The sequence below is a fragment of the Schistocerca piceifrons genome, unplaced genomic scaffold, assembly GCF_021461385.2.
Source record: "Schistocerca piceifrons isolate TAMUIC-IGC-003096 unplaced genomic scaffold, iqSchPice1.1 HiC_scaffold_2341, whole genome shotgun sequence".
NCBI classification, from domain to species: Eukaryota; Metazoa; Arthropoda; class Insecta; order Orthoptera; family Acrididae; genus Schistocerca; species Schistocerca piceifrons.
Genome location: NW_025728275.1, coordinates 3780245 through 3806484, shown reverse-complemented (window position 1 = coordinate 3806484; position 26240 = coordinate 3780245).

Genomic DNA, 26240 nt, shown 5'->3' with positions numbered 1-26240 from the left:
TCAAGAATTATAACTGTAATCTATAGTATTTTCTTAATTTAGCATTTTAGACATGAAAGTGTCATGGCTGGAACTGCTGACTGCAAATCTTTCATTTTGGCCGACAATTCATTCACCAAATCTGGTTCTTCTTAATTTTTTGACATTTTGATTACGTAAATACTCATTTTGAAACAGAAAAATGTGAAACTGGATGTTGTACTTATCTTTGTCCTTGCTTCATTCCATTGTTTCGCAGTCCTTTGCCAGTTTAATTACCTTTCTTCATTTGACCACTCTTGAAGATAATTCACACATTTTGTTTCTAGGTCCAGTATTTTTATCTTCCTTTTTGCTGTAGTTTTTAACATGTAAACAGTATTTTTAATTTATGAAAGTCATAAATAATATCAGTACTTTGTCTGCCACAAAGGATGCCAGTCCGAGCCCATAGGTTCGATAAGGAAACTAGAAAACTGTTTGTTAAGTCTGTTTGTTGTAGAATATCAACAGTGAGACAATACTCATCTTTCCCCTTCAATGCCACAGTTGCAGTTGTTTTTGTGGTACCTCATTTCCTTAAAAAAATTGGGGTATGGTCTTACTGATAGTAGTCCTGGATTTCGTGAAAGTTTAACATCATCACATTACCCACCTCCTTGCTGTGCAAGGAGCGATTACTTACAAAGACTAATTCAAGCAAAAATAAAACTTGACTATATGTGTATGATGGGAGAGACTGGCTGGGCACTAGTCTCTAACAATCGAGGATGATACAGCCATATACCAGGAGCAGTTTTGGGTGATGTAATCACAATTCCATGCTGGTATGTTTCTCTATTAAACCGCAAGTCGGGGATGATAGGGTAGTGTAAGAAGTAGGGGCATAGTGTAAGAAGTTGGGGGAATTCAGTGCAGGAAAATTTTATTACGGAAGAAACACCGAAAACATCTCGGGATCCGACGGTCGTCACTCCGCCCGTTAACACCGAACGTTAATGTCGCTGGGGGATATACAACTTTATGTCCTTAATGTTGTACTTTCCTGTCTCTGATTCCATTACAGGATCAAATAAAAATGTTTCAGGATGTACTATTGTTTGAACTCGGTATGGTCCCTCATATTTTTAGAAAAACTTGTGTCTCTTTCCTCAGGGCAGAGCTCTGAAGATGCTGTTTTACGAGAACTAGTTCATCGACCTTGTAGTGAGGTTTGATAGTCTTCTCATTATGTCTAATCACTCATTGTTGCGCCTTTTCAACTAAATTTTTAGAACCCATTTCCTGTTTAAGTTCGTAATCTTCAGTAGGCTTTTCAGGCCAAATGAAACATTTAATAAGAGGTTCTCCTGTAAAGGGTTTGCCTATTACTTCTAAAGGTGTTAACCCTGTTCATAAATGTGGTAGTATATTTAAAATAAGTTTAAAGTCTTTGATCTTTGTTGCCCATAAGGTATGTTTTTTTCATGGCAGTAGGTGTGGCATAATTTCACAAAATTTTTCATTACCTGTTCACACAAATTTGGGGACAGGTTATAGTTGGATATTAACACTTCACAAATACCTTCCCATGCTAAAAATTCTTTAAAATCATTACTAACAAATTGTGGTCCATTATTGGAGAGAAACAGTAGGGTTTTCCTACCTCCAGAAAGTATTGTAGCAAACAGTGTATAACCGTTTGTTGACCAACACTCTACGAAGACTAAAATGTATGACATTCCTCCCTTTCCTTTCAGAATAGGTACTAGGAAATCTGCTGCTGTAAGTTTGTGTATAGACTTTGGAATGATTGGATACACATGAGTGAGTGTTCCTCTCTTTCACCTTCTGAAAGGCTTCACAAGGCCAAATTAATGATGCTACTTTATGTCCTAGCCTTTTAAAGTAACAGAACTTATTCATACGAGCTATACATTTCTTTATTCTAAAGTGTCCATTCCATGTACGAACATACCACACAATTTCATCTTCCATTAACTTCAGAATGCATAAAAGCCATTGTTGCAATCTTATACTATTCCACCAAAATAAAATATGACCCATAATTTTCCATTTCTCTGCTTGCTTAGGAGGCAAGGGATTCCTAATACATGTAGCAAACATCTTGGTAAAAATAGGGATCATGTTCTTTATGCCATCTTTTGTATCCTGGTGTGTGGATACTCTACTGTCAGAAAATTAATTGCAAAAATTACACCAGATCACTTTTAACTCTTCCATGTCTATATGTAACCTAGACAAAGTGTCTGGTACAATATTCTCCAAACCTTTTACATACTGTGTTCTAATGTCATATTCTTGTAGGAACAACATCCATCACATTAATCTAGTATGTAACAAATGACTATTCATCAAAAAAGATAGAGCGTGATGATATGCGTAAATATGGATTTCTGCCCCCATACTAGTGTTTGGAATTTTTGGATACTCCATATTAATGCTAATAGTTTTTCAGTAGCTTTGTAGTTTACATCATATTTATTAAGACTATGGGTAGCAAAAGCTATAGATATGTGATTTACACTATCTAGACCCCACTCTTCTTGGAATAGTTCTGCCGTGATCCCATTAACAGATGCATGGGTTGCAATTTTAAAAGGTTCACCCAGACTCGGATTATGCAATATGGGTGCTTCTACTAATGCTCTTTTTACATTTACAAATGCATTATTTGCCTCTTTCCCTAACCAATGGTATTTTCTTTCATAACAAATGTAAAACTCTTGTGTCATTTGGTTCTTGTCTCCTAATATAATGTCTATAGTACCCAGCCATTCTGATAAATCCCTTCAGTTGCCTCACGTTTTTAGGGGTGGACATTCTTCAGGAGCTTTTATGCACCCAGGATCTGGTCTAATCCCCTGTACCCCTACGAGATGCCCTACAAACTTTAACTCTTGCCTCTCAACATGTGACTTAGACAGTTTCACTGTAATAACGTTTTCTTTAAATTTTTTCAGTGATAGGCGATGTTCTTCCGAGTTAGCTGAGATTAGGAGAATATAATCGACATATATTATTAAATAGTTCAATAAACCTCTTCCTAATGCTTCATCCAGAGTGGGTATAAATACTGATACTGAGATATTAAGTCCAAAAGTTAACACATTAATGTGATAAGATTTAGCATCAAACAGGATTTCTGTATACTTTTTTGAGTCCAGATGTAACCTAATTTTGCAGTATCCAGCAGTCAGGGCTATCGTGCTAAAAAACTTTGTTTTCTCCAATTTGGATAACACTTCATTGATGTTAATTGGTCTGTCTCGTTCTGATTCTACATGTTTATTCAATGTACACATGTCTAGCACACCTCCTGTAACTTTTTTACCACTACTGAAGGGTTATTCATGATGCTAGAAGTAAGTTCTATTATATTGTTGTCAATCATTTTGTCGATTTGCTCCTTAACGGCTTCTTTCAAACTTCCCGGTACTGGATATGGCTTACAGAAAAATGGAGTTTCATTTTTTATTTTAAACTTACATATGTAATCACTGATATTACTGGGAAAATTGGATAATACTTCTTCGTATTACATTAGAATTCAATATAAATCTACTTTCCGTGCATTGGTTAATATTGTGGATTCTTTTACTTTGTTTTGGATGTCAGTCCTATATGCTGATTGGTCTATATTACTGATCTCCGGTGACAGTTGTGCAGTAGCTGTTAATCACAGACAAACCCCTGCAGGTCCAGGGGTTAGAATAGGCCCGAGGTATTCCTGCCTTTCGTACGAGGCGATTAAAAGGAGTCTCACATGTTTTGGACTTCATGTGATGGTCCCCTGTAGGGTTTGACCTCCATTCTTCAAAATTTTCCCAAAGAGCGAGCCATTTGGGGAAGGGCGCCTTACAAGGTGCACTGTGTAGATCATGCATTGAGATCTTTAGCCCACTTTCTTGTCGTCGCGTTGCAGTCCTGCCCATTCTCCATCTCTTGGTTGAGGACACCTTCCTCAGTGCATTTTCCACCATGCATTATGCAGTGTCGATTTCTGCATAGACGATGACCATGGACTTCTTTGCACCTGATATCCAACACAGTAGCCAGTCCATTGTGGTGGGGCCACCATGTACCCTGTTGTTTGTAGCCCCCTGACCACACATGGATCACGCTGCTGATGAGGACTAGTTCTTGGAAGTGGAGGGCTTGTTCAAAATGAGATTTGGGTCAGTCTTGATCAATACAGCATCCTATGCCCAGTAACAGGAGTAGCTCACTTGTGACAAGCTGGGGGATATTTCTGTAACCATCATGCCCCATAAGAGCTTAAATATGGTCCAGTGTAGCCTAATTCACAGAGGCCTTCTTTTGCAGTCTGATGATGAGCTGTGTGCCAATTTAGAGTGGCGAGGTGTACATTTCATGTGGTGTGTCCACTGGGGTCCGAAGGATAATCAGGCTTCCACTGGTGCCTTCATCTTGGCCTTTGAGGGTGATACATTGCCCGAGAAGGTCAAGGTGATGGTCCACCAGCGTGATGTAAGGCCCTATATCCCTCCACCAATGCGGTGCTTTAAGTGCTGGAAATTCGGTCATATGTCTTCCCACTGTACTTCAGTGTCACAAACAGAGATTGCAGACACCCAACACACCCCAATACTCAATGCGCCCCACTTCCATCTGTGTCAAATGCAGAGAGCAACATTTGCCTTGCTCACCCGACTGCAGGATTCTCCAGAAAGAAAGGAAAATCATGGAGTGAAAGACCCTGGACAGACTGACCTACCCCCCCCCCCCCCCCCCCCCAGGGGGCCGCAACTCTTTTATGGACGCTTGTAAATGTAACGCATTCTTTTCTTCTCTGCTTGTATGTCTTCATCCTTCCTTTGTCCTTCTCTTTTCCTTACCTCTTCTCTTTACCCTTTTCTCCGCTGCGGCATTTGAGACCTCTCTTGTTTCCTTTCCCTATTTTTGTTTTTCCCTTCCTCTTTCTTCCTCCCTGTGCGTGACTGAAGGCCAACCAATGCATTTTCTTGCGTAGCCGGTGACGGGGTAATGCGTAATTCCCCACCCCGGGTAGACAGGTAGGACATGTACATACCCCCTGGTAACGGCCAGGCATAGGGAGGGGTGATTATCTGAGCTGATACCTTCCGAAAGTGCCGATTGGTCCCTCCATCCGTTTGTCGGGAGGTGTGACCTGAGGTGTGAACAATCACCTAAGGTGGGAGTGCCCTCAGAAAGGGCCCCCACAAGGGAGGAGCGCTCCATCGGAGATGCCGGTAATCATGGGTGATACTTTCGCAATGGTTTCCTCATCTTCCACTATGTCTGCTCAGAAGCGTAAGTTCCACGAGTCTCAGCCACAGACAGTCCTTCCACCGTTGCCACAGATCCTTGTTGTTTCTCAGTCTGACGAATGTCATGACTTCTCCACGGTCAACCCTTTCATTATTCAGAAAGGTGTTGACACAATTGCAGGTCATGTAAAGACTTGTTCCAGATTACAGAATGGCACCTTGTTGTTAGAAACAGTCAGTGCCCTCCAGGCACAAAGAATGCTGCGTTCTTCACTGCTACACACCTTCCCTGTCTGAGTGGAACCGCGCCATACCTTAAATTCATCACGTGGGGCCGTTTATACACGCACCCTCAACGGATTGTCTGACGAAGAAATTCAGCACTACCTGTCTGACCAGGGACGTAATGGCTGTTCATAGAGTTATGAAAAGGGTTGACACGAACACCATTCCAACCCGCACTGTCTTCTTGACATTTGACAAAGTTCAACTCCCATTGAAAATCAAACCAGGCTATGAGATAATTTCCATTCGCCCTTACGTCCCAATCACTACGCATTGCTATCGGTGTCGGCAGTTAAATTACACCAGCCACTCCTGTTCCAATCCGGACAAATGTGTTACGTGTGGCAAGGATGCCCATGAGGGTGCTCATCCACCTCCATCCCCTCGTTGCATCCACTGTATGGGTGACCACGCTGCTACCTCTCGAGATTGCCCCATTTTTAAAGACGAATAGCTCATTCAGGAAATCAGAGTGAAGGAAAAGGTGTCGACCTTTGCTGCTCGAAAATTATTCGCCAGTCGAGAGCCCACCGTGCCTCAGACAGGAAAATACAGCACTGTCCTTGCTTCTCCTCGGCCAACAAAGGAGGTGGCCACGCAGACTTGCGACCTCACCTTTAGTGCCATGGTCGTCAGATCGGCAAGTGCAAAGATCGCCCATTCAACCTCACCGCTTTCGCCTGCCCACTCTATGGCTCACCCTTCATCGGTTTCTGCCAAATCACGAGCCCAAAAGTCAGACACCAAGACTTCGAAAAAAGAGCATACTCGTGAAGACTTTTTACATGCCCCAACTTCACAACCATTGGTTCCTCCTTCATCTAAACATCATGTTTCCAAGAAGGCTAATAAGAAACCCAGTTCATCTCCTTCTCCACCAAGGCGTGTCTCACCTACAGTATCACCTGTTGGAAATCGCCCTCAGTAGTCTTCTGTGTCGCCTAGCCGCACTGCTGGCGGCCGATCAACCGGCCGATCGCTGGTGGTAGGAGCTGCTCCTGAACAACCTATGGATCAGAATCTTCTGCCTTCAGCTGAATGCTGCTCCAGGCTGTCGGTCGCAAGCTCTGAGCAGTCGTTGAGTTGACGACAACCTTGGTCACATTCCTCCATTTTCTGCCCACCCTATGTCCATTATCCACTGGAATATCCGCGGCATTCGAGCCAATCGGGATGAATTGTCGATCCTCTTACGATCCTACTCGCTGGTCATCCTCTGTCTTCAGGAAACAAAGCTGCATTCCCATGACCGCTTTGTTCTCCTTCATTTTCAGTCCGTCCGATATGATCTCCTCTCTGTTGAAGGCACTCCAGCCCACGAAGGACACGCGATTCTTCTCCATGATGCCATTATCAGTCAATCCCCTTAAACACTTCCTTCCAAGCTGTTGCTGTCCGTCTTTCCCTTTCTGGATATACCTTTTCTCTTTGTACTGTATACATTCCATCGTCCACACCAATGGCACGAGCTGATCTCCTTCATCTTCTTCGTCAGCTTCCACCCCCCTATTTGCTGGTTGGGGACGTCAATGCCCACCACCCGATTTCGGGATCTCCACATCCTTGTCCACGTGGCTCACTATTACTACACATTTTCCACCAAGTGGATCTAGTTTGCCTCAACACTGCAATCCCTAATTTTTGTCTGCCTCCACGACACATTTCTCTCAATTGGACCTTTCGGGCAGTACTTTTCCGCTAGCTCGGTGCTTTGAATGGTTCGCCCTTGATGATACACACTCGAGTGACCACTTTCCATGTGTCCTTAGATTGCAGCCTCAACTGACATATATGCGCCCGCGACGCTGGATGTTCACCCAAGACGATTGGACACTTTTTTCGTCTCTAGCTACATTCGATGACCGTCACTTTCTTAGCATCAACGATAAGGTCACACATATTACAGACATTATTCTTACAGCTGCGGAACGTTCAATACCACGCACCTCCGAATTGCCCCGGCGCCCCCCAGTTCCTTGGTGGAACGAGGCATGCCGTGACGCAATACGTGAGCAGCGACGTGCTCTCCGTGTTTTCCGCCACCATCCTACTTTGGCCAACTGTATCCGCTATAAGCAGTTCCGTGCGCGATGCCGTCGTGTCATCCGCGACAGCAAGAAGGCAAGTTGGAAATTCTTTATTAGCTCATTTAACACCTTCACTCCCTCCTCGGAAGTTTGGAGTCGGATTCGATGGTTATCAGGCGCGCCTAGTTTCTCCCACGTCTCTGGGCTCACAGTCGCGCATGATACATTAGTGGATCCCGTCGCAATTTCTAACTCATTGGGTCAACACTTTGCTGGGATTTCGAGCTCTTCAAATTACCCACCAACGTTTCTCCCGAAGAAACGTGCAGCGGAAGTGCGACCTATTGCTTTCTCCTCTCAAAATCGCGAAAGCTACAATACTGTTTTCTCCATGCGGGAACTCCAACATGCACTCTCTTCTTCTCGCTCCTCCGCCCCAGGACCGGATGGTATCCACGTCCAAATGTTGCTGCATTTATCAACCCATAGTCTGCATTACCTCTTTCGCCTTTAAAATCAAACTTGGACCGACAGTACTTTTCCCAGACGATGGCGGGAAGCTATCGTCGTTCCTGTTCCGAAACCTGGAAAGGACAAACATCTTCCCTCTAGCTATCGCCCCATTTTTCTCACGAGTAGTGTAAGTAAGGTTTTGGAGGGTATGGTGAATTGCCGTTTAGCTTGGTGGCTGGAGTCCCGCAGTCTTTTAACACCTGCCCAATGCGGATTCCGAAAGCATCGTTCTGCAGTTGACCATCTTGTTGCTCTCTCCACTTACATCTTGACCAATTTTCTCCGGAAACGCCAAACGGTAGCAATATTTTTTGATCTGGAGAGAGCATACGATACCTGTTGGAGGACAGGCATCCTCCGCACACTGTTCTCTTGGGGCTTTCGAGGTCGGCTGCCACTATTTCTTCCCGAATTTATGGCAGAGCGCACATTTAGAGTGCGGGTGAACACTACTCTCTCCCGTACTTTCTCCAAAGAAAACGGGGTACCCCAGGGCTCCATGCTGAGTGTTGTACTGTTTGCGATTGCCATAATTCCAATTATGGACTGTCTCATTCCTTGATTTCTCAGGCTCCCTCTTTGTAAACGATTTTGCTATCTACTACAGCTCTCAACGGACCAGCCTTCTTGAACGACGTCTTTTAGGATGTCTCGATCGCCTCCAGGCTTGGAGCATCGAAACCGGCCTCCGTTTTTCTCCCAGTGAGACCGTTTGTGTTAATTTTTGGCGACGTAAGGAGTTTCTTCCACCCTCCTTACATCTAGCACCTGTCAACCTTCCGTTTTCGGATGTCGCTAAATTCTTGGGTCTTATGTTTGACAGAAAACTGTGCTGGTCCTCCCACGTTTCCTGTCTTTCGCGCTCACTGTCTGCGATCCCTCAACACCCTCCGTGTCCTAAATGGTACCTCCTAGGGAGCGGACCGAGTGGTCCTTCTCCGCCTCTATCGCGCCTTAGTTCGCTCGAAATTGGACTATGAAATCATAGTTTACTCCTCTGCTCGGCCGTCTATTCTTCGTCGTCTCGACTATCCACCACCATGGATTACATTTAGTGTCTGGAGCTTTTTACACCAGCCCTGTGGAAAGCCTTTATGCTGAGGCTGCTGAACCTCCGCTGTCCAATCGGCGATCTATCCTTCTAAGTCGTTATGCTAGCAATTTCTCTTCCATGCCTGCTAATCCAGCCCATGACATTTTTTTCGACACCTCCTTGGATGTAGGGTATGCAGGCTGCCCTTCCTCCGTACTACCACTGGGAGTCCGCTTCCATCAACTGCTCCATTCTCTTTCGTTCCGCTTTCCTGAAACCTTCTTGACAAGTTGGGGTACAGCACCGCCTTGGCTCCATCCCCGGATCTGCCTGCTCCGTGACCTTTGTTAATTTCCCCCTTCACTTGTTTATCATCGGACATTTGCTGCTCTATGTGCACAAATGAAGGCAGCCACATTCATTTACACTGATGGCTCGAAAACATCGTTAGATGTAGGGAGTGCCTATATTTTTGGCGACACCCAAAATCAATTTCGGCTTCCCGACCCGTGTTCGGTTTATACTGCGGAGCCTTACGCTGTTCTCCAGGCTGTCCACTACATCCGCCGCCATCAGCGGATACAGTATGTTATCTGTTCAGATTCTCTCAGCTCTCTCCTCAGTCTCCAAGCTCTTTACCCTGCCCACCCTCTGGTCCACCGGATTCAGGACTGTCTGCGCTTCCTCCACCGGGGGGGCGTCTCGGTGGCATTCCTCTGGCTCTCGGGACACGTTGGTATCTGTGGAAATGAGGCTGCCGATATAGTGGCCAAGGCTGCAGTCTCTCCTCTTCGGCCAGCTATTCAATCGATTCCCTTTGCCATTCTACGGAGCGTTTTATGTCGTCGTGTTGTTGTTTTATGGCACACACATTGGTCGACACTTCCGCATAATAAATTGTGGGACGTGAAAGCTCTTCCCTGTGCTTGGACTTCCTCCCGAACGAGTCATCGGGTGGAGGTAATTGTAACTAGACTCCGGATAGGGCACTGTCTTTTTAGCCATCGACATCTTTTAAGCGGCAATCCTCCCCCACTCTGTCCCCACTGCTCTCAGCTGTGGACGGTAAGACACCTTTTAATTGAGTACCCCTATTTTACTCCGTTACGCGCCCGTCTACAGCTATCGCCTGATATATCGTCGATTTTAGCAGATGACACGCGCTCGGCCGATCGTGTTTTCAAGTTTATTAGTGACAGTGAAATGACGTCAGTCATTTGAAGCTTTTCTTGGGGACAACCAACCCCTTTCTGTAGTGGATTTTTAAGCCTTCCTTCTGCTTTTAGTTTCTCCAATTTTTTGAGTTTCGTTCCCATTGCTACTGGTTTCCATTTTCGGTTTTTACTGTATCCTAAGTCACGGATCGGGCGCTAATGACCATAGCAGTTTTGCGCCCTAAAACCAAAACAAAAACAAAAAAAATACTGACCTACACTGAGGCTAAGAGAAAATTTGAACGCCTGCATCCTGTGCATATGACATCATCTTACCCTGCTGCTACAACAGTTCTGCAACCATTAACTCCGCAAACCTAGGTCACCTCTTAGAGCTGGAAGACTACACCTGCACCCTTGATGGTGGGACTTTTAAGCCAGAGAAGTGTAAGTCTTCTTTGGCTTTTCTCACTAGTAATGGGTCTCTTGGGTCACTCTGTTCCCAGGTTTCTTATAGTGGGGAAGATGACACCTGCCAGTGGCTGAAGAGCCCAAAAGGAGCTGGTCATAGGGCTTCACGCTCATCCTCAGTCCCGGAGACTGAGTCAGGGAAACCCAAGGAGCAGTGAGAGAAGTCCAAAAAGAAAACCCCTAAGACCAAGGAAACTGTGGTGGCAGCCACAAACTCTGTGGCTGAGGATGGGGTGGAGATTTTGGCGTCTCCTGAGGACCTATATCTTGCCAGACCCTCAGGCACAATGGATAGAGACTGCTCAGGCAACAAATTGGTGCCAGCAGGTGACTCTGAGGCATAATCTGCCTCATTGAATGTTCCTTGCCTTCCCAGTCTCACGATGTCATCCTCCAGTGGAATTGCAGCGGTCTTTTGCACTGCCTGGCTGAACTACGGAAACTGTTCAGTTTTACAACTACTATCTGCATTGCCCTCCAGGAAACCTGGTTCCAAGCAATGCGGACCTCTTCCCTTCACGGCTATAAGGGATATTACAGGAACCAAAGCACTATAATCGAGTGTCAGGTCGGACTTGCGTTTACATCCTAAACTTGGTCTGTAGTGAACGTGTGCATCTTCAAACCTACATCTACATCCATACTGCACAATCCACCATACAGAGTGTGGAGGAGTGTACTGTGTACCACAACTAGCATCTTCTCTCCCTGTTCCACTCACAAACAGATAGAGGGAAAAATGACTGAATATATGCCTCTGTACGAGCCCTAATCTCTCATATCCTATCTTTGTGGTCTTTCTGCAAAATGTAAGTTGGCGGCAGTAAAATTGTACTGCAGTTAGCCTCAAATGCTGGTTCTCTAAATTTCCTCAGTGGCAATTCATGAAAAGAATGCCTCCTTTCCTCCAGAGCCTCCACCCAAGTTCCTGAAGCATTTCTGTAACACTCCCGTGATGATCAAACCTACCAGTAACAAATCTAGCAGCCCACCTCTGAATTGCTTCTATGTCCTCCCTCAATCTCACCTGATAGGGATCCCAAACGCTCAAGCAGTACTCAAGAATAGGTTGTATTAATGATTTATAAGTGGTCTCCTTTACAGATGAACCACATCTTCCAGAAATTCTACCAATGAACCAAAGATCACCATCCGCCTTCCCCACAACTGCCATTACATGCTTGTCCCACTTCATATTGCTCTGCAATGTTACACCCAAATATTTAACCGATGTGACTGTGTCAAGCGCTACACTGCTAATGGAGTATTCAAACATTACAGGATTCTTTTTGCTATTCATCTGCATTAATTTACATTTATCTACATTTAGAGTTAGCTGCCATTCTTTACACCAATCACAAATCCTGTCCAAGTCATCTTGTATTCTCCTACAGTCACTCAACAATGACACCTTCCCGTAAACCACAGCATCATCAGCAAACAGCCGCACGTTGCTATCCACCCTATCCAAAAGATCATTTATGTAGGTAGAAAACAATAGCATACCTACCACACTTCCCAGGGGCACTCCAGATGATACCTTCACTTCTGATGAGCACTCACCATCGAGGACAATGTACTGAGTTCTATTACTTACGAAGTCTTCAAGCCACTCACATATTTGGGAGCCAATCCCATATGCTCATACCTTAGTTAAGAGTCTGCAGTGGGGCACCAAGTCAAATGCTTTCCAGAAGTCAAGGAATATGGCATCATTCTGATAGCATTCATCAATGGTTCGCAAGGTATCATGTGGGAAAAGGGTAAATTGCATTTCGCAGGAGCGATGCTTTCTAAAGCTGTGCTGATGCATGGACAGCAACTTCTCTGTCTCAAGGAAATTCATTATATTCAAACTGAGAATATGTTCAAGAACCTGCAACAAACCGATGTTAATGGTTTTGGTCTATAATTTTGAGGATCCACCCTTCTACCCTTCTTATATACAGGCATCACCTGCACTTTTTTCCAGTTACTCGGGACTTTACGATGGGCAAAAGATTCGCGATAAATGCAAGCTAAGTAAGGAGCCAATGCAGTAGAGTACTCTCTGTAAAACCGAATTAGAAACCCATCAGGACCTGGTGATTTACTTATTTTCAACCCAATTTAGCTGCTTCACAACCCCAGGAGTGTCTATCACTATGTCCTCCATACGGGAATCTAATAGAGACTCAAACGGTGGTATGTTTCTACGATCCTCATGCGTAAAAGATATCTCAAATGCTAAATTTAAAATCTCAGCTTTCATTTCACTGTCTTTCATTGCCAGGCCCAACTGATAAGTGAGTGACTGGGTGGAAGCCTTCGACTCGCTTACCGATTTTACGTAAGACCAGAATTTCATTGGGTTTTCAGCAAGTTCTTTTGCTAAGGTATGACGGTGGTAGTGGTTGTATGCTTCGCGCATCACTCTTTTTACAGCAGCACGAGTCTCTACTAACTTTGGCCTGTCCTCATTCTCCTGATCTTTCTTGTACTGCGAGTGCAACTTTCTTTTCTTCCTGAGCATTCGCCGAATTGCTCCGTTAAACGACGGTTGGTCTTTTCCATTTGTAACCCACTTTTTTGGCACATAATTCTCCAATGCATGATTTACAGTGTGTTTAAAATTTGCCCATAATTCTTCCACGTCCATACCGGTAGTAAATGAAGTTGATTCATTTACTCAGTGGGATGCTAACAACTGCTTATCTACCCTTTCTAGTAAGAATACTATCCTAGCCTTCTTGACTGACTTTTAACTTTCATAACCATAGTCGTAATGGTATCATCATGATCACTGATCCCTGTCTAAACACTGACACCATTGATGAGGTTTGGTCTGTTCATGGCTACCAGATCTAAAATATTTCCATTATGCTTTGGCTGTCGATTTAGCTGCTCAAGACCCCTCTTGAAGCTGTGGCTGTCATAATATGGACAGTGCGGGAAATAACTGTCTGCAATGTATACATTCCTCCAGATGGTGCGGTATCCTTGTATTAGCTGCAATGATTGATCAGCTCCCTAAACCTTTCCTACTTCTGCGAGATTTTAATGCCCATAACCCCTTGTGGGGTGGTACCATGCCTACTGGCCAAGGCAAGGATGTTGAAACTTTACTGTCGCAATCCAACCTATGCCTCTTAAATACTGGGGCTGCCACACATTTCAGTGTGGCTCATGGTAGTTACTCGGCCATTGATTTATCAATTTGCAGCCCAGGACTTTTCCTATCTATTTACTGGAGAGCACATGATGACCTGTGTGGTAGTGACCACATCCCGATCTTCATGTCACTGCCCCAGCATCAGGTGCACAGATGCCTGCCCAGGTGGTCTTTGAACAATGCGGACTGGGAAGCTTTCACCTTGGATGTCACTGCTGAATCTCCCCCACGTGGTAACATTGATGTGATGGTTGAGCAGTTGCCTAGCACAATTGTGTCTGTGGCAGAAAATGCAGTCCCTCACTCATAAGGGTGCTCGAGGCATAAGGCAGTCCCTTGGTGGTCGCTGGAAGTCGCTGAAGCAATTAAGGAGCATGGGTGAGCTCTGAAATATCATAAGTGGCACCCTTCCCTGAAGCACCTCATAGCCTTTAAATGGCTCCATGCCCATGTTCGCCACCTTATCAAACATTGGAAGAAGGAGTGTTGGGTAGATAGATCTTCACCATTGGGTGCCACACATCACCTTCCCAAAGATCAAACATCTTTTCGGGCACTAGGCCCCAACAGCTGCCCCTGGTGTTATCATAAATGGCAAGTTATGTACTGATGAAAATGCGATTGCCAAGCACTTTGCTCGAGCCTCTGCATCAGAGAATTATCCCCCATCCTTTCACACACTGAAATGGTGGCTGGAAGGGAAGGTCCTCTCATTCACTACACACTGCAGTGAATCCTATATCGCCCCATTTACAGAGTGGGAGCTCCTTAGTGCCCTTGCACATTGCCGTGTCACAGCTCCTGGGCCTGATGGCATCCACAGCCAGGTGATTACATATTTCTCATCTGACTACAAGCGACATTTTCTCATCATCTTATACCAGATCTGGTGCGACGGCATCTTTCCATCGCAATGGCGAGAGAGCACCATCATTCTGGTGCCAAACATGGTAAAAACCCCATTGATGTGGATAGCTATCACCCCATCAGCCTCACCAATGTTCTTTGTAAGCTGCTGGAACATATGATATGTTGACGGTTGGGTTGGGTTCTGGAGTCGTGTGGCTTGCTGGCTCCATGTCAGGGCGGCTTCCGCCAGGGTCACCCTACCACTGATAATCTTGTATCCATCGAGTCTGCCATCCAAACAGCCTATTCAAGATGGCTGCACCTGATTGCCATGTTTTTTGACTTACATAAAGCATACGATGTGACTTGGTGACCTCATATTATTGCCACATTGTATGAGTGGGGTCTCCGGCGACCACTCTGGCTTTTTATCCAAAACTTCCTGTCGCTCCATACTTTCCATGTCCAAGTTGGTGACTCCCATAGTTCCATCCATATCCTGGAGAATGGAGTCCCGCAGTGCTCTGTATTGAGTGTCTCTCTATTTTTAGTGGCCATTAACAGTCTAGCAGCAGCTGTTGGGCCCTCCGTCTCACCTCCTCTGTATGCAGACTACTTCTGCATTTCATACTGCTGCCCCAGTACTGTTTTCGCTGAGTGGCGCCATCAACAAGGTGCAGTCATGGGCATTAGCCCACAGCTTTCAGTTTTCAGCCGCAAAGTCGTGTCGTGCATTTCTGTCAGCATCGTACCAGAACACACACTTCACCTTAATGACGATCCACTTACTGTAGTGGAGCCTCAATTCCTAGGACTGGGTTTCAACACTCAATTGACTTGGCTCCCTCATCTTCGTCATCTTAAGCAGAAGTGCTGGCAGCACCTCAATGCCTTCCATTGCTTGATCAATAATAATTGGGGTGCAGATCACTGTATGCTGCTGCAGCTCTACAGAGCCCTTGTCCAATCCTGAATTGACTACGGAAGTGTGGTTTATGGTTTGGCAGCTCCTTCAGCATTGCATTTACTTGACCCTGTGCACCACTGTGGGGTTCCATTAGTGACAGGAGCTTTTAGGACGAGTCCAGTGACTAGCATACTGGTGGAGGCTGGTGTTCTTCCACTGCAGATCAGACATGCGCAACTACCCTCCAGTTACACAGCACACACTCATAGTTCCCCTGAGCATCCGAATTATATCTCGTGTTCTTGAGTACATCCGCTCATGCCCTGGTGAGTCATTTCTCCTGTTTACTGATTCATTGAGCAGCCTACAAGCTATCGACCAGTGCCATCCTCACCAACCTCTGGTAGCGTCCATTCAGGAGTACATCTATGCCCTGGAACAGTCCTGCTGTTCCATGGTGTTTGTGTGGACCACAGCACATGTCAGAATTCCCATCTATGAACTTGCTGACAGGCTGGCCAAACAGGAAACACAGAAACGTCTTCAGGAGATAGGCATCTCCAAAGCTGACTTGCATTCTGTCTTACACCACATGGTTTTTTGGCTTTGGGAGATGGAATGACATAACAGCACACACAACAAATTGTGTATTAAGGAGACCATGAATGTGTGGAAGTCTTCCATGCAAGCCTCTCACAGGGAATCAGTTGTCCTCTGCTAGCTCTGTATTGGCCATACGTGGCTAATGCATGGTTACCTGCTCTGTCGTGAGAACCCACCTGAGTGTCACTGTGACTCCCAAATGACAGTCGTCCACCTCTTGCTGGACTGCCCACAACTGTGCTCTTCATTACTGCTGTACCATCTGTGTGAACTCCTGTTAATGGTAACAGAGGTAAGTGATTTTTAGTTTGTAATAAGTTAAAGAATGTGCTAGAAATGAGTAACACCTCACTCCCTGAATCTGTAAATATGTTAACTTCAAAAGTCTCCATGTTTCCTACTATTATTGGTTGTGTAATATTGATAGTCAAGTTTGGTTCTTCCAGTAAGAACCATTCTTTTGTTGGTATTTTGTGTGAGAAATTAAGATACTTATTATAAACCAGGATTCCTAGTGTATCTGTAGGACTGGACCCCAGCCCTGTATCCACATCTCACTACGTTTTCCTCATTACTAGTAATCACCGGTTGGTTACCAGCTTGGCATGCTATATTACCACTTTGTGCTCTATTATTACTTGCCACAAATTCCTGCATAGTTAATGGGATCAAGTGCATCCACAAAATATAATAATACTTCAATCATTCTCCACCCACTACATAATATATCCTTCCTCCGATAAATGTTCAATAGTCTTATTAAAATTCGAACTAACCCCTCTCCCTCCATTGGTTTGTCAAAGTATTTTGCTCATGTTAAATGCCAGTCAAAATACTTTCTCATTGTTCCCCACATATTACTGTAATACTTTGGTTCCCACAAGTCTGATAATAGCTTTCCTGGGCACTTGCTGACCAATACTTCTCTTTAAACTTCTTTTGAAAATCTTCCCAAGAGGAAAAGTTTGTGTTGTTTACCATTCCCCACTCTGAGACTTCCCCTAACAGATACCCAACAGCAAACACCATTTTTTTTGAATTTTCCCAGTTCTTGGGCATTGCTTGGTTGAACCTTTCCAAAAAATAGGTAGGATGTACTTCCCCATCTGGCTTAAACTTAGGCAATTGCTTAGATAACCCTGAATTGGCTCCCCATTGTAAATCCATCACTACCTCACTAGTTAATACCACATTAGGAGAAGTTATCCTCTTATCTACCTTGTCCTGAATATGTTTGAATTCCTTCCATAATTCATCCATACATTTCTTGGTATCATTGAGTTCAATGGATAAGGCAGGAGACATGTTTTCAGATTACTCTCACGGCAATTTTTTGGTCAATTATTTCCTCTACCTGTTCCTCCAGACTACTCATATTAATTATGTCTGAGGTTTCTAATTTATCTTGAAAGTTTCTTTCCACAGTACCTACTAGAGTGTTAATGCAAGCAATTTGCTATTGGACTATTGGTATTAACTTACCCTGTTTTTCACAGGTGCAGTATTTTGTTTACAGCAACAAATGTAACATTACATAGATTCTGAAATGATCCTAACTTCTCACTAAATTCAGATTCTACATTATCACATTCATATTCAGTATCACATTCACTATCACACTAACATCCTAAAAGTGGTTACTCTGTGACTTTACATGACTGCTTAACAAACTAGTTAATTCCTCTTTCAAATCTATTTTAAAATTCTCTACTTTAGTAGTTAAAGTGTCAAATTCAGTCTTCAAATTAGCCGTAGCTTCACATAAATTACCTAAGTCTTTACTTTGTGAATCTACTTTAACACTTAACAATCCTAAAGTTCTATTCTGAACATCCAATTTATAATTTGAGTATTCACTGCGTCTATTTCTCTGCTTAAAGTAGAACTCTGTGCATAGAGTTTTTCCCTTAAAGTTGCACTTATTTCATTTCTCAAAGAGACACCCTTCATCTATTTTATCATTTAATTGAGTATCTATTGAGTCTAATTTAAGACTTAGGTACTTTCTTAAAGCTGCTGAATCTGCACTTTGGGTGTTGATTAATTTTACTACCTCAGACCAGTCTGTCATCTCCTTACTCATTTTCATTGCCATGGCTGGTTCTGATGTTTCCCCAATTCTCTGTTTATTATCCATATTCTTCTTACCTTTAGATCTAGTAATCATCAAAAAATTCTACACTGAGTGTAATAACTACACTAACACTCTATTATTCAACAGTTTCTTTAACTTCACACTGAAACAGTTATTATTTTGCACTCACCCGGTGTAGAGTTCTAGCTGCGTTGGTGAGTGGATGCGTAATCAGCACCATTGAACAGCACTGGCACCGTCAGCATCGAATGTTGTTTTCAGCATCAGTGTCAGCAGGCATATGTGGAATCAGCACTGGTGATTACCGACTAGTGCCGGCATCATCAGACTTACGCTGGTTCCCATGTCTGCGTCCCTGTGATGCGTGCAAGATTTACTTACACCCCACACCAGATCTTCTTAGATGAATTATTCTTGTCGTATTTATTCTTAGTGTAATATGTGGGAATCTTCTTTTTCTTCTTTTAACATTACATCTTCCTTACATCTTCTCTTTTATTGTGTTCATTAATTTTTGCCCTTTGAATTTTTTAGGCAGAATCCAATTCTGTGAAACAGTTCTCTTGTCCTGCTATACCTGGTCACTATGGCAACACATCGTATCTTCTTCTTGGATTTAATCTCAAAATTACTGTTTTTTCAAGCCCTTTTAACTGGTTGCCACTTTCTGACACTTTTTAACTTTTAAATGACCTGGAGAGCTGTGTGAAATTGCATTACATGCAATTTTCACAACTCTCTCACTTCAGTTGACTTACTTGATCTGCACAGCCAATCTTCTTCTGTGGATATCTTATCTGGCTATCTGGCTCTCTCGATCTTCGAAACCTCCTTCTCTGAAGAGTACTGCTGGTTAACAGATTTTATTAGTAACACTCTCTCTCTCTCTCTCTCTCTCTCTCTCTCTCTCTCTCTCTCTCTCTCTCTCTCTCTCTCCCTCCCCCTACTCTACCTCCCTCCCCTCATGAAATAAGTGGATACTCACATAATACTTTTAATTGTCTTGATATATTTTAACTTCCACAAATAACAAAGCATTAGAATACTTGCAAGTCAACTGACTCCTCCTGTGTTAGGCTTGATTAAAAACATCTGCAATGTATTTGGTACTACAACCACACAAAGTATGAACCTGTCTTGCCTCTAGCTAGTCCAATATGTGAAGTTTATTTAACAATAATTCAACTGTTCTTCTTTTTTCTTGTTACAATAGTCAATGATATTAAAAAAACCATGAGATACTTTAACACTCGTTTTCTTCCAATACAGTTTCCGTGGTGCGAGCGGCAAACACTTGATACCATCACATCTACCTTGTGTTCGTGACTCTTTTGAAGCCTGCAAACAAAAACATGTCACACAGTATGTACATTCTCTCACACTTATTTATAAAATATCCTGTATTCGCAATGGTAGAAGGACGAGCGGTTCTAGAATTTACGCGGAAATTCTCAAATCGCTACAGTTTGAGTCTTAGTGCTGTGATATTACTGTCTGAAAAGTTGTTTCCAGGTTTTAGGACTATTGATCCATGTTATTTAAATGAACTGCTGTGTACAATAATATCACTCTTTCCAAATTTTATCAACATTTTCCAACATAATAAAGTTCCTTACCATGAACAACATGTGTTAAAAGGTATTACATTATAAAGCCACTCCAATCATTTCAATATTACTGCAGAAGTTGGACCATTATGGAGTAAGGGGAGTAGCTTACAATTGGTTCGCCTCTTACTTTAAGAACAGAAAGCAGAAGGTAATTATCCGCAATACTGAGAGTGGTAGTGATGTTCAGTCCCAATGGGGCTCTGTTAAGTGGGGCGTTCCCCAAGGGTCGGTGCCGGGGCTGGTGCTGTTTCTTATTTATATAAATGATATGCCTTCTAGTATTAAAGGTTATTCAAAAATATTTCTGTTTGCTGATGACACCAGCTTGATAGTGAAGGATCTTGTGTGTAATATTGAAGCAGTAACAAATAATGTAGTTCATGAAATAAGTTCGTGGCTTGCAAAAAATAATTTGATGCTAAATCACAGTAAGACTCCGTTTTTACAGCTTCTAACTCACAATTCACCAAGAACCGATATTTTGATCAGACAGAAAGGGCATATTATAGGCGTGACGGAGCAGTTCAAGTTCCTAGGTGTTCGGATAATAGTAAGCTGTTGTGGAAAGCCCATGTCCAGGATCTTGTTCAGAAACTAAATGCTGCTTTATTTACCATTCGAACAGTGGCTGAAATAAGTGATACTTCAACACAAAAAGTAGTCTACTTCGCATATTTTCATACGCTTACATCGTCTGGTATTATTTGTTGGGGTAATTCTTCTGATTCAAAAAGGGTATTTTTGGCTCAAAAACAGGCTGTTCGAGCTATATGTGGTGTGAGTTCGATAACCTCTTGTTGACCCCTATTCAATAGTCTGGGAAGTCTAACATTGCCCTCACAGTATATATTTTCTTTAATGTCATTTGTTGTTAGCAATATTAGCCTAACCCAAGAGTTAGCAGCTCTCACTCAGTTAATACTAGGCAGAAATCCAATCTGCATGTGGAATGCACTTCCTTGACTCTTGTGCAGAAAGGAGTGCAGTATTCTGCTGCATCCATTTTCAATAAGCTACCACAACAACTCAAAAATCTTAGCAGTAGCCCAAACTCTTTTAAGTCTAAACTGAAGAGTTTCCTCATGGCTCACTCCTTCTATTCTGTCAAGGAGCTCCTGGAAGAGCTAAAAAATTAAGCAAATTCCAGTATTGCATTGTTTATTTTCTTTATTTAAACTTACAACTTGTCACCTGAATATATTTTTTTTATATTTCATTTTATCTGTTTCTAATATTATGTCATAATTTCGTGTATAGACTTGCTCCATGACCATGGAGACTTCTCCTTAATTAGGTCCCACAGAACAATAAATAAATAAATAAATAAATAAATATTAACATATTAACAGAAACTGTTCCCACTTAAAACCTATTTTCAGTTTACTTATTCCAAACTCTTTTTACTAACTAAATTATCAATATTAATACTGCTAATGACAATTGTAATAAAATTTCCAGTGTTGCCAGTTACACAAATAACCACACAAATCCTACATGGCAACTTTGAAATATCAACATCTGAGAACAAATGGTTTTATAATACTTCTGCACTAACACATACGTGAATGTAATGAAAATAATATCGGAGTTGTAAATACAGACGTAGAACATGCTATGTGTGAAATATTACAGAATTGAATTGTTCATGAGTGCAGTATATCACATTCTTAAATAATGAAAGAGTGTCATTAAGCAAGCTCTTGATGAGCCGCAGCCAGATTAGGTGCCCAACATGAACCACATGCATTTCAGTTCTTCACACTTAGTACGTTTACCTCTCTGATAAGAAGTACCCCCGCCCCCTTCCCCGTCGGTTCCGTGTGGCCAGGTAGTTGATCAATGAGCTTTGAGCATCGGACTGCTAAGTCAACCCTATGTAGAGTGGTGTTGCTGTCCCAGTTGGCTTGTGGAGAGTGCTCAGTACTCAGGCATATGAAATTTGGAGTATGGTCTTCAGATGTATGTTTGAGGTAAGTCTGCAAGTTGATCAGCTCCCTTGTTGTGGTGTGTCTTCCCCTTTTCAGCTACCACAGGAGCTGTAGACCAACATTAAGAGCTCGCACTCTTAATTCCTGTGGAGTGGCCTACCTTTTGTTCTTATTCTCTCTGTAGCTTGTGGGGAAAGAAAGATGGTCTGTAAAATTAACTTTTGTTTGACACATGTAACTTCGTTGTGTTGATAATGTTTATGATTTTTGGAAACCCCCCCAGAAATTTAGTGTGTGTCTGTATCTTTTTCCAATTCTTTGCAGATTCAGATGATGTCTGCATTTGAATGTCAGATGCACTGTGGCTCACTTTGAGTGAAGGTATCAGCCACGAAGAAGTCAATGTGCCGTAGCTGCAGCAGAAGCATGAAGATGTGACAGACGTGCTGAAGAACTGTGTGGGAGCTGTAGAAGCCCTGCAATGGCAGACGGCCCAGCTGGGAGAGGAGGACTGTCAAACTCCACAGGCAAGCAACAGCGTGAAACGTCTTCCAACAGTTATTTGTTTAAAATGTTGATTAACCTAAATGACCAAATTAGACTGTTATCTCTTCCTCATAATAGCTTGAAAATTGTCCACATGTTGTCAAATGGCTGGCCATTACAGGCTACTACTACTACTACTACTACTACTACTACTACTACTATTAACTCCAAGTTTGCTAAACTGAGGAAGCAACACGTGTTCAAGCATTGTCCCTCCACAAACCGCTTAGTGAGTGTGACAATAAAGGCCAATGGATAACTGAGAAGGTGAGTGATATATGCCTAATGAAGCAAGAAGAAAGCTTACATTTAGTATTGATACAGTTATAAGTTAAATGATTTGATTTTGTGTGTAGGGAAGAAGAGCAGGTATACAGTACCTAAAATGATAAGAGAAACTTTTGTTGATGCTTATGCATAATAATAAAAAAAAACTGAAAACAAAAATCATCTCAATTGTTATGACTTATATCAATGTGTATCTAACTGCTCTATACAGTATGTCAAGTAGGATGTGCTTGGGTTGAGGGAGGTGGTCATCAGTGGCAATTGAATGTCGTATATGCTCTGAGAGTGATAGCTGTGTTTATTACAGTTTTTGTGGGACCCTCCAGGAATGATGGTATAGTGCCGTACTGTCACACTGGAAACAGAATTAGGGAACCGGATAATAACTGCTAGCAGTCACTATAAAACTGACATTATTTGACACAACACTGGTCTCCAGCTTGTCTTCAGTTGGTTAACATACAGATACAAGTTTTCAAACTCAGAGTTGGACATCACTGTATAAATCAAAAACTAATGACATGATGATGACTAAATAGATGCAAAATTCATCATTATAAGTGACTAAGGGGCACAAGTTGCAAAACATTGTGCTACTGTTACTGAAGAATCCAAATAATTTTCACAATAATGTGAAAATGTGCTGTGGAAACAGCATACATACAACAGTCTCCATATTGAAGGAGGTTGCGACTGACTGTACACCATGACAGAATTGTGGAGGCGGTGTGATGGTGAATTATGGAAAACCGACACTCGACAATTACAGAGCTCGGCAGCCTTCCTCCCCAGATAATGCGATCCTTGATGTATGAAATTGGCACTGAGCACTTGCTCTTGAAAGAAGTGTGCATCAGGCACGTGCCAAAATACATCATATAAGATCATGAAACTGAATGACATGGGAACACCACTGACACTTTGAGAGATGTACTGTGATGGTGGCAATAGGTTTCTCAATAAGCTTTTAACAGGAGATGTGATGTGGGTCACTCACTGTGTCCAAGAAACTCGGTACCAATCAATGTGTTGGTGTCACAGTAGATAAATGGTCAGGATAAAGTTATAGCAGATAGTATTGATGCGCTCAGTGTTCTGGGAGAGGAAGGGCATTGTGCACACTGACTTGATGCATAGAAGTGAAACATGTAATGCTGTCCATTATTGTGAAACAATGGATATTTCAATGAGCCACTGAATCTGAGTGGCAAGATGCTCAGTGCTTGTATGAAGTTGATCTGTGACAGTGCTCACTGACATACAATTTGGCACACAACATCTATTCTGGAGTAGTTCAGCAGGGAGTTGGTTTACCAACCTACTCACAGTCCTGATTTTACTCCCAGCATATTTCATCTTTTCTTTCACCTCAAGAAGTTCCTGTCATTAGTTCAGCATTTTCACAATGAAGAAAGAGCTCAACAAGCCTGAGATTCTGCTTCCATTCCCAGTCAGCAGGCTTCTACAACACAAGGATTAAAATTTTGTCCAGTGATATAATAGGTTTCTCACTTCTGGTGGAAGTTATGTTGAAAAATAGGTTTAGTAATGATTTGTGTGTCACCATTAAATATTTGGATATAACTATGTTTTAGTCTTCAAAAATGATGAATTTCATTTTCTGTAAGACTCATTTTTGGTACTAAGCTACAGATCTGTCTTGAACAAGGACACTTCTCATGTACAGTTTACTTCACTTAAAAACTTTTTTTATTTGGTTTTCAGTTCTGTGTCAAAACTGTAATAACATTTGTCACATTACTGCAGTTTATAGTTTACATCCTAATATTTACAGTGAAAAGCAGTAAAGAATTTACTGTTAGCAGATCATTGACATTATGTGAGTTTTCTGACTTGTATGATTTGTTGGAAGTGAATGTGATTCTGTTGTATGCTTGTCACCTCAGTGAAAAATAACAGTAATCTGTATTAACTGAATGTGTATATCTTTATACAGTTGAATCACTAATTGTTGCAACTGTGAGAGAAAGCGGAGGCAAATAGAGAGGAACTGAAATCTGACCATGAAATGCAGCAGTATCAAATGGAGTTGGGAAACCAAGCCCTAGATTGAGTACAATATGTGCAGTGTCCAGCTGAATGACAGTTTGGGGATGCAGCTCATTGGCATTATGATGCTACAGGTGAAAGTACAATATCTATCTCTCTCTCTCTCTCTCTCTCTCTCTCTCTCTCTCTCTCTCTCTCTCTCTCTGGTTCTAGCAATATAGGTTTCATCCTCAGAATTTTTCTTCTTATTTGATGTTTCTAGATCTCTTTGTAATACAATATGATAAATGGCAAAAAGTTCAGGTTTGTTGATTCAACTAAATATATTGTGTTTAGAGTAAACAGAAGGTTACTTTAGAATAATGATATAAAAATGGTTGTAAGGAAAGAGTGCTAAGGATGGTGTTCTACTGACAGAAGATTCAGTGAGCATAACAAATCCACTAGTAAAACTAGTCCCACTGTACTAGTTGATACTGTTCTAGAGCATTCTTGAGTGGTTTTGGTTCATTACCAGAGAGCACTGACAAATGACACACAGAGTTCAAAGAAAGGTAGCTCATTATGCATTACCTGGAATCAGTTGAGAAAGTGTCACAGTTAAGATTAGCAATTTCAGCTGGGAATCATTGAAAAAAGAAAATTTTCACTGTGGTAAAAATCATTTCCCAAAATTTCAAACAGCCAGTTTATCCTCTGAACAGCCAATTACAGGGTGTCCCACTCACACCTCCCTGATTTCAAAGGCCCAGGGGAAAAAACTACAGTAGATACTACAATGAAAAATGCACCAGATTGTAGAGCATCTTGGAAAATTTATTTATTTATCATTAGCACACCTCTACATGTGAACCAATTGCAGCATGAAGAATATAGAGTCAATATGCATTTTTGTACTAAGTTCTTTGTAACGTTTCCTCTGTTACTGTTTCAATTGAATTAGTGATATGATGTCGCAATGTAGAAATGTGACAACTTCAGTCACACACGTGGTCTTTCACAAATCCCCACATGAAGAAATCAAGCAGCATAATGTCAGGTGAATGTGGTGGCCAGACAATGAGTTCTGTGTCTGATCCAATGACTGGGAAATTTCCTTCCCAGGAACTTGAGAACAGCCATTGACGAATGTGGTGGAGCTCCGTCTTGTTGAAAAATGATGTTGGGTTACAAGTCTAGTATCTGAAGCTAAACAAACTGCTCCAAAATGTCCAGAGACTCTGACCCATTCACTTTTTGTTCAACAAAGACAAATGTCTCAACAATCCTCTCATGCATTAGCCCACACCAGATGTTTAGTTTAGGGCTGTCACAAACATGTTGAACGACAGTGTGCAGATTGAGATAACCTCAAATCCGAACATTATGGCTGTTAACACATCCTGACAGAGGAAAGATTGCCCCATCTGATTATAATCATGTTCCTATAAAACTGGTATCCATATCAATATGCTGTAGCATATCTGTAGCAAATTGTCGTTAGTGTGGTTTGGCATTCGTTGTCAGATGTTGCAGAGTTTGCACTTTGTAATCATACAT